This window comes from Podarcis pityusensis (assembly GCF_964106645.2).
Source record: "Podarcis pityusensis genome assembly, chromosome: 5".
In the NCBI taxonomy this organism is placed as follows: Eukaryota; Metazoa; Chordata; class Lepidosauria; order Squamata; family Lacertidae; genus Podarcis; species Podarcis pityusensis.
The window spans coordinates 80,255,762-80,265,019 of NC_138032.1; the positions used below are offsets into that span (position 1 = coordinate 80,255,762).

Consider the following 9,258-nt stretch of genomic DNA (forward strand, 5'->3'; position numbering starts at 1 on the left):
TCATATTTCCATTATAGGTAAAAGGGTAAAGGGGACCCCTGACCATTAGGTCCAGTCATGGCCGGCTCTGGGGTTGCGGCGCTCATCTCGCTTTATTGGCCAAAGGAGATCTTGGCGTACAGTTTCCAGGTCATGTGGCCAGCATGACTAAGCTACTTCTGGCGAACCAGAGCAGCACACGGAAACGCCGTTTACCTTCCCGCTGGAGCGGTACCTATTAATCTACTTGCACTTTCGATGCTTTCGAACTGCTAGGTTGGCAGGAGCAGGGACCAAGCAATTGGAGCTCACCCCATCGCGGGGATTTGAACCGCCGACCTTCTGATCGGGAAGTCCTAGGCTCTGTGGTTTAACCCACAGCACCACCCGCGTCCATTATATTATGCCCAAATAGCTCACATATTCATAATCATCATACCAGTGAGTGCAACAAAAATCTATTCATAAAACATTGCGCGGAGCAATACAAACTAACCTAATCAAACAGCTGTAGATGTAGAACAAGTACTTCCTAGTTTATCTGCGCAAGGAAACGATGAACCAAATGTGTTTTTCGGGATCGGTGCCATTTTTAATTAAACTTCCTAATATGTCAATACAGTGGTACCTCGGGTTAAGTACTTAATTCGTTCCAGAGGTCAGTTCTTAACCTGAAACTGTTCTTAACCTGAAGCACCACTTTAGCTAATGGGGCCTCCTCCTGCTGCTGCTGCGCCGCCGGAGCACGATTTCTGTTCTCATCCTGAAGCAAAGTTCTTAACCCGGAGTACTATTTCTGGGTTAGCGGAGTCTGTAACCTGAAGCACATGTAACCTGAAGCGTCTGTAACCTGAGGTACCACTGTATAGAGAAATCTGGATAATGTAGATGGAAAAAAGATCTCGTTGCTACATCTACACAATGGCTCCAATTGTGTATTTTTCATAATGTTCGATGGAGAGTCCAGAGTTACCAACTTTTGACTTAAAAAGATTTGGGCCTGGGGCAGAACAGGCAAAGCCAGGACAGAACCTGATGGGGCAGAGCCAATGCACGGCTGAGTCTGGCAAGTCGGGGTGGAGGCAGGATGGGTTCTGGTGCATTGGACAATCATAGAATTGTAGCATTGGAAGAGACCACAAGCGCCATCTCATCCAACCCCCTACAATGCAGGCATATTGTTACCCAATGTGGGGATCGAACCCTTGACCCTGCAATGAAGAGTCTCATGCTCTACTGACTGAGCGGAACCCAGCATAATTAGGCAAGCCATGGACCAGAGTTAGGCACGCTTGTTGCAGAATCCCAGTTTACTCATTTTCCAGACTTCTCCTGTTCCAGTTAGCTGGCCCAGAACCCTTAATGGCTGGCCCAGAAAAGTGTGGACTTGCTGGCAACCCTACACACGCATACCCCGGGACTAATAATTCACTGAGGCTCCAAGGTTTGTTTCCTCCACATCTTTCCCTATGGACCTTGCCTTTTGAAACACTTCACAGAAGCTGTGGGCAACATCCTGTACAAATGCAGTGACCCGTCGCTTCTTGTAAGGCGTGACGCAAATTTCCATGCGAGCATTAGTAGATTACAAGGTGTCACTTAACAACTATTTTGGAGTACTTGTTAAAGGAAGCCTGTTACCTGCTGTCAGAAAAATGAAGAAATGCACCAGTATCATTGCGCTTCCATAGATTTGCCCAAGGCCGTATGATGTATCTGTGACGTGAATATGGCAGGAACTTGAATGTGGGTTTCCTGTGCTGGGCAACCAACACTTGACAACTGGCTCATAATGATCTAAGAGCCATTGTGAGTTCATCATACAACTTCAGGGAACAGGCCGGTTCATACACTGTGTCTGTAGGGTGTCCATGCACCCATGTATAGAAATATTGCTAGAGGTTTGTATGCGCTTGCCCACTGCTGCTAAAAAGTTTACTGCAAGCCACACTGTTCAAATGATCCATCCACCTTGTTTTGATGATGGACAAATAGCTAGGGTGGATATGTGCATCTCACAGGCATTTAAGCTCATAAACTTCAATTCACATTCAATATTTTGTAGCAGGTTCGAATCCCCGCGATGGGGTGAGCTCCCGTTGCTCGGTCCCTGCTCCTGCCCACCTTGCAGTTCAAAAGCACGTCAAAGTGCAAGTAGATAAATAGGTACCGCTCCGGCGGGAAGGTAAACGGCGTTTCCGTGCTCTGCTCTGGTTCACCAGAAGCGGCTTAGTCATGCTGGCCACATGACCCGGAAGCTATACGCCGGCTCCCTCAGCCAATAAAGCGAGATGAGTGCCGCAACCCCAGAGTCGGCCACGACCAGACCTAATGGTCAGGGGTCCCTTTACCTTTAAAGTTCATTGACTCCCATGCCTCACTAACCATATATAGGTATATATTAGACACTGGATTTGTGCATGACCTGGGAAGCTGTTTGTACACTCCCATGATAATCTTATCCGATTGTGGGAAAAGATTTTGCTTTGTCAGATAAAATGCACTTCTTCAGTCCTTCACTAGGCAGTGTGTTTGTGGTTAAATGCAAGAGGTTTGATTGATAAAGGATCTGCAGGGGAAGAAACCGCAGGATGAAAGTGAGAGGAGTCAAGTAGCAAACCCAGACCCAGATCACAGAAATAAATCACATTCTGTGACACCAAACAACTCCAGTTCCCTGCAGCTGTGTCTCAGATGAGTTTCTGGGTGTGTGGGAAGAAACCGACCAATCGTTCCTCTGTGTTTTCACCCCACCTCCCAAACAGGCTCTTGAACACTGGCTATTGGCTGCATTGCAGCACACCTCTTGGTTCATTATTATCTCAAACAATGTTGTTTTTGCTATTTGTACATGGATCAGAAAGAGAGACAGAGGCAAAAAAGGGGGTAGGAAGTGGACGGATTTATTTATTTAGCCAATAAGTGTAAACTTGTGAAGAAACCAGCACTGGTGACCGGTTATGAGCATAGCGTGCTTTGCAGAGCGTTCATTTGTAACAGCAAACATGGAAGTAAAATGGAAGGAATTCAATTAAATTTAACAGCACTTGGAAGTGAGTACTGATGCAGTTGGTGAAACTTGCTTTGTTAACGCTCCTTATTTTGGAATATTGGAATATTGAAACATTTGGAATATTGGACACCTCCCCTTCCCAGGCCAAATATTTAATAGGGTCCACAACTCATCATGGTGGGAAAGGGATACCCAAGAGAAGGAAGAAGGCTTCTTCTTCCTGCACCCCCATATCTCCCACATTTCTTGCAAAGGGGCAAAGCAATAGGATGTATCCTAACTCTTGCTCTTCCTCCCTCTCCCCTGTCTTTTAAGAGATACAGGCCATATGGTTTGGGGAAGGAACATCTTCTGCCATCTGTGTAGGTTGGCACAGCCGGAGCTTTATCAGATCTCCAGCCCCAACAAAGTCAATCACAGGGGCTTGCATGAGGTTTAGTGGGTGAAAGCCCTGGTAGGATACACTCTTCCCCTGAGCCCAGCTCAGCCACAGCCCCCTATGATCACTTTGGGAATGACTGTGAGCTGGACCTCCACTTTGCTGACTCCACAGTTTGCGGCTTCACTCATCCACACACAGCTGGGTTGTGCTGACAGATACAAATACAACATTTGCCCAAATGTACTAGACTTTTTAAAAATAAAGTTCTCCCTGGAGATGCTGATGTCATGGACTGGTTGGACACAGAGGAATGGTGGGAAGAACCAGCTGGGGAACCACCAAGGGAAGAATGCTCAGAGCTTGGGAAGTGCTGGTGGGACGATGATCAGAGGGAGAAGAGAGAAAAGACTTGGAGGAGGAGGAGGTGTCAGAAGCTGAAGATGTAACAGGGTTTAGTGAGTGGGGAGAGTTGTGACAGAGGAAAGTCCAGAATCAGAGGCAGAAGCTGAAGCAGGTGGGTGGGAGGAGAGAGGCCAAGAGGCAGAGATGAGTCAGGTTGGTGAAGATCATGGGTGTCTCTGTCTCTTGCTGCGACAAGCTCCAACCCTCCCTGGTCTCCCAGAACCAGAAGAGGCACGGAAGCATTGAAGGAGATATTGACAATGCACAGATGCAGTCTCGGGTTGCTTGGGGAAAGTCCTGATGAGAAGGGGACTTAGATGGCCGTAAGGAGGCAGGGACTATCAGTTTCAGCAACTGATTTTCATGGAGTAAGACCACCAGGAATGAGCTGCTCTGCTCATTAGGCCAGACACTCAACCAAGTCTGTGGAGATTGTGTTTTTGCTAATAAAACATTAACTCCAACTTTGAACAGTATGACTGCTGACCAGCATGCTCTGTGACAGCCGAGAATTGAACCAAGGACCTTCTGTACTCAAAGCAGAGAACCCACCAATGAGCTATGGTGGTTCCCAATACAGCAGGGCAAAGTAATACCATTATGTCACCTCTTCAAAGTCTTCCATTTTACCTCTTTCACTGCTGCTGATCTTCGTGACCTGAACTTTTTCTTTTTAAGTTGCATCATACAAATGGACAAAAGTTGCTCATTTTGTTCTCTGTTTATGGTCCCTCTCTTTTCAGTATCCATATCCTCTTTTCAGTACCCATATCCTCAGCACTTTCGTGCAGTTCAGTGAGCAGCAGAGCTGGCACACCCATTCCACCTATGTTGATTTACATTATATGTCACCTGGTTTTCAAGGTAACTGAACGAGGATCAAAATAAAAGATACAGCGAGGGAGAGGCACTCGGGCTATGGCTTTCCAAAAGGCTTGCAAGAAAGCATGTTTCGGGGAAACCAATGCAACCTTATCTATAGAAGAAATAATTCAAATCAGTTTCATAATAAAACATCAGTATCAAAATGGCAGAGCAGTGAACCAACAATCCCATTATCAGAAAGAATAAGGGGAAATACTCTCTGGCCCAGGTGGCAGGAGAAAAACAGGAGTGTGTGCACACTTAAAAGTATTTCAGAGGAGGGCAAGGCTGTTCAGGTGTTAGTAGGAACAGAGTGAAACATGGTAAGCAGCAAATTACCAAATTCCCTCACAGACAACCTTGGGTGGGTGGGTGTGCTGTATACCTGTGGCAGGTGGGGCCTGGAGCAAAAGTGAGTGGAGCAACATGACTGAGCACATAGGTTTCCACACACAACCCCACCTCACATTTCTGTATCCTCCATCCATCCAGGCAGGCAAGAGCCAGGCAAACCCACCTGAGAGCACAGATCAGGGCCTTTGAGGGTTGTGGCCTGAGGACAGGGAATGCAGACTGGGAAGGGCATACCCTCCAACGTTTCTCCGATGAAAATAGGGATGCCCTATTCAGTAATAATAATAATGCCCCACCCACTTCTAATATATATTTAAACATAATTAAACATTAAAAAACCTCCCTATACAGGGCTGCCTTCAGATTTCTTCTAAAGGCTTAAGGGTTACATAACGCCATACCCTCCAACATTGCTCTGATGAAAACAGGGACGTCCTAAGGAAAAGCTGGAAATTCTGGGATCAAGTCAGAAACCGGGACAGCTTTTGTACATCTGGGACTGTCCTTGGAAAATAGGGACACTTGGAGGGTCTGGAAGGTGTGTGTCCTTTGGCTCTGGGGGCCAAACACCTCTGGCTTCCAGGCATGTGCTGGGATCAGAGAGCAGTGTTTTGCTTTAATGTTTGCACAGTCACTGTTGAGTTCAATGCCCCTACATTCAATTCCAAGGACTCCCTGTCAGCAAGCGACATGGTCAATAATAGCAATATTATCAATATAAAAGCAACAGCGAACATCTGCCAGATGTAGGATCCTTCCTTGTTTTTACTTCATTTGCACACCAGCCCCTCTAAAGTTCATCTTGTCCAGAACAAGTTGCACAGGTCATTTGAGCAAAGTAAATGTCTAAAGTCCCTCAACTCCCGTAAACTGTTTTGATCGGTTTGACAAACGGCTTTCTCCTTCTTCTAATGTTTTAAATTTCTGTCTTTGTTACCAGGTGGTGGAACTGCTTCAAAAGAAAGTTGAAACAAGTTGGCTCCTTGGAAGTAGTTACAAAATAAATATATTTGGGTGGTGGGCAGAGGGTTGTAGTCATGCACTGTTAGGAAGAATTGCATACAAAGATGTGTACCGTATATCAGGAGAAAGTCACACTAAGATGCTTCTCAGGTGTGTTACTGCAATTCTGCTGCTGTTAATGGCCCATATGGATATGCAGCTCTGTATGATGGCATCATAAGCTGCTCTCTTATACATCCAAAAGAGCATAGTTGGATACATGGTATCTCTGGAGGTCCTTCATGGGCTTGGGGTTCCTCCAGTGCTTAGCAAGCATTCATCCTGATTTGCTTGCAAAAAGCTGACACAGGAGGTTAGACTTTGTTTTTTTATTGCACATTTGTTCCAATTTGTTGATGGGGAGGTGGATTGCAGCGTATTTGCTGCAACAGAGCGCTTTAATGCAAATCTAAATTTCGCGTAGCTACCTGAATCCCTCCCACAGAATTCTGACAATCTGGAGGTGGCCTTTGATAAGTGTCCATAGTCAGAACAGCATCCTCCATGGTATCTTACTTGGTAATGTTTCAACGGAAGTTGCAGGGTCAGCTTTTTGCATGGTCATTCAATGGACACCTGGTGCTTATGTAATACAGGTCTGTTTACAAGTTGAGCACAGAGGAATAGGCTAGCAACCAGGCACATTGCTAATCATTAAACAGGATGAGCATGCATTAACCAAACCCTCCCAGAGTAGCTGCTTTTTGCCAGCTGTGAAGTCTTCAAGCTCTTTCAGGACAACCAAGCTGTCCTTAACCTAACCAGACCCAAGCAGATGGAATATGAGAAATAAATGGCAGCCACCAGCCATCAATACTCATTAAGCTAAAGTTACCAGACGTCTTTGTTTCCCGGGCACAGTCCCCAGATTTACAAATCAGCCCCTGACAAAATCCATTCATTCTGGCTGAAGTTGAAAAGTGTCCCCAGATCCATTGAAAAAAATCTGGTAACCTTACATTAAACAAGCATGGTCTAGCCATCTATGTTAATTACCCATCTTCAGAGGGCTCTCATTTGATAGCCACCATTTCCAACAAGCGGCATTTAGAGGGACCCATCCAAGCTACAGGTGGATCAACAGCAAAACAGAGTGGTACCCTGTACACATCTCCACCCAACCAACCAGCATGTGGTCACTGCAGATTCTGGAAAGGTGGAGAGTAGATCCAGAAATGCTGGATTATTCAAACAGGTTTTCAGTGTACAATCAGAATACAAGGCGTTCAGGTATAGACTTATAGATGACAGAATACTGAAAATCTGGATTTTGTGAATCTATGTAGATGGGCCCTTAGTTAGGCCCACCAATCTTGTTATCCCCCTACAATTCCCTGACAGGTTTGGTCTGACTGCATTCCAGAGCAGTCCAAGGCTTGACCCGCAAAGATTTCTTAGAGGCGGTCTAGGTCCTTTTTAGAAGAATGGTAACATTTCCCAGATACTTATCACACACACAAAAAAATTACTAGTGTCAATTCACATCTACCCGCTTTTGGGGGGAACAGTGCAGGAGGCACAGAAACTGTGAGATCTGCTTTAATGATCAAAGACAGAGGGAAAACCTGGAGAACCTGAAAAAGTAGAATGGCAATTAGGCACACATTTAATTAATTCTGGCTGCATTCATGTGCGTTCCTTTCAGTGCAGGCCTAAGGGCTGAGTCGCATTTACTGGCAGTAGCAGAGGAGCGTTTTGTACTCTGTAGTTTCTCTCAACGCTGCTCCAGTCATGCAGATGTGAAGGAAGAACCGGGTGGGGGGGGGAGGAGGGTAGCAGGTGCTTCCAGACGGTTGCTAATTTTGAGTGGAATTCAATCACAGACTAGCAAATGTACATCACACAATTATAGTTGATCAGAACCTGCGTAACAAACCTGCTTCCCCCAACTATCGCTTTTAGTGATAAGGAAAGTACAGTAATGGGAAAATGAACTTGAAAGCTTGCTTTGATGCAGCTTCATCTAACCTCCCCACAGACATGTCAGAAGGAATACTCAATAAGCAGGTCGTGTGAAATTGCCCAGGAACATAAGCATTTCAGCCACACAGCTGGTTTATCAACTACATCCTCATCTCAGAAATAGTTTTTGGCCACTTCAGTCACCTCCAGATTAGAGTTCAGAAATATACCCTGTATAGAGCTGGCTTGGGGAAATGTTCAGAAGTTGTATTCGGTGCAGAACAGTGGCCTTCCTAAACTGAAAAACAAAACAAATTTCTTAACTCACATACAGTTGGGGGACATTTTCCTACCCCAAGTCAAATTCCATCATATATCTCCAGGTACTAAAAGGTCTCAAAACATATTCATTTGTGAGATATATGAGGAAGGACACTTAAACCTGTTCTCCTGTAATATTTTTTTAAAATGTGGCCCATTTTTTACCCCAACATTTTCTCCTAGCTAGGGCTGCGAATTGTGCCACGCCATAACATTTGTTAGCTTTCAAGGTGCTGCAACACTCTTTGTTATCCTTGTTGCAACACAGTAACATGGTTATGCAACTGAAATTCAGAGAACAAGCATAGCTGATGACTTTTCTATAGTGGAAAGTATTTTCTCTTTAATTCAAAAGCACAAAGCCACCCAACGAATGGTGAAAGGTTTGTGACAGACAAAAGGAAGTACTTATTCACAAGCGCATAGTTAAACTATGGAATTTGTTGATGGCCACCAACTTGATAAAGGAGGATATTAGACAAATTCATGGAGGATAAAGCTTTCAGTGGCAGCTATGTCACATCCACTATCAGAAGCAATATGCTTCTGCATAGCAGCCAACTTCTGGGGACTGAAATTCCTCCCCCCCCGAAATATTTTAGGGGGTTGCTTCTCCCCACCAAGTCGAAGGGTATTGCCATTCAAATGGTGCACGTTTGCCATATCTTGTGATCAATTTTGTGGAAAGGGGCTTACCTGCCCCCCCCAACAACATTTTATTCAAGTTGGCCTCCTTGTGCCTCTGGATACTAGATGCTGGAGAAAATGAGATGACTCAGAAATTGCTGTTGTGCTCATATCCAGCTCCTAAGTTATCTGGCTGAACACAGTGAGAACAGGACAGTCCTTGTGAACCAGCTCCAGAGCAATGTTTTGGTTCTTTTTCATCCACACATATTACAAGACCTGATGCCAGCATCGCAGTCCAGTGCCAGCTGAAGTCTGGGTTTGGGGCCCTAACACCACACTATAGTGACGCTATAGTTCGAAGTTGCCCAAAATTTCAGGGTGTCTTGAAAACACACACAAAAAACCCTCT

The 9,258-nt window shown here is 45.2% G+C and overlaps 1 long non-coding RNA gene across 1 annotated transcript; it reads left to right on the forward strand.

The window, feature by feature from the left end:
* The first annotated feature begins 4,538 nt into the window (after positions 1 to 4,538).
* LOC308476994 lies at positions 4,539 to 6,095 on the forward strand. Its single transcript, XR_013986324.1, has 2 exons — positions 4,539 to 4,640; positions 5,935 to 6,095. It is a non-coding gene; the product is annotated as an uncharacterized lncRNA (long non-coding RNA).
* The last annotated feature ends 3,163 nt before the right edge of the window (positions 6,096 to 9,258 follow it).